Below are 407 nucleotides of genomic sequence, written 5' to 3'. Positions count from 1 at the left end.
GGCTGCCCATCCCCTGAAACCCGCCAAGGCCCAGGCCCAGGCTGAGCCGTCCCCACCCCCGGGGACAGCGGCCTCCAGGCCTACCTGCTCAGGCCTCACTCACCGCCCGCTGCCAACTCTGATAATCCTTCCCCCTGCTCAGTCGGCCAGCCAGCCCGCTCCGTCCTGGATACGCACTTCAAGCAGCTCCCTGGACGCCAGAGCTTCGACCGTACGACTAGGCCAGGCCCCGCCCACGTAACCGCAACACGACACGCGCCCACTATGCACACTGATTGGTCGCCGGCACATCAATCAGGAGCGGTGCTTGTCGATTGGGCAACTCAGCTGTCGGTCAGACGGGTTCCTTGGAAGCATTGGCTGAAGCCCCGGCTACGCCGGAAATGGACAGTGTACTCACGTTCCAT

General features: G+C 64.4%; 1 protein-coding gene across 3 annotated transcripts in view; it reads right to left on the bottom strand.

Moving 5' to 3' along the window:
• Window positions 1–201, bottom strand: part of nup98 (nucleoporin 98 and 96 precursor) — an 82,724-nt gene extending 82,523 nt beyond the window's left edge. For 2 of the 3 annotated variants that reach the window (XM_043692563.1, XM_043692565.1), the window contains exon 1: window positions 85–169. The gene's annotated coding sequence lies outside the window, so the exon portion shown is untranslated. Of the gene's footprint in view, window positions 1–84 lie in introns of all 3 variants that reach the window. The other variant, XM_043692564.1, reaches the window with a different exon arrangement.
• Between the last annotated feature and the right edge of the window lie 206 nt (window positions 202–407).

Source organism: Chiloscyllium plagiosum, chromosome 6 (assembly GCF_004010195.1).
Source record: "Chiloscyllium plagiosum isolate BGI_BamShark_2017 chromosome 6, ASM401019v2, whole genome shotgun sequence".
In the NCBI taxonomy this organism is placed as follows: domain Eukaryota; kingdom Metazoa; phylum Chordata; class Chondrichthyes; order Orectolobiformes; family Hemiscylliidae; genus Chiloscyllium; species Chiloscyllium plagiosum.
Note: the sequence above shows the minus strand (reverse complement) of the source record. Positions and strands in the feature narration are given on the sequence as shown.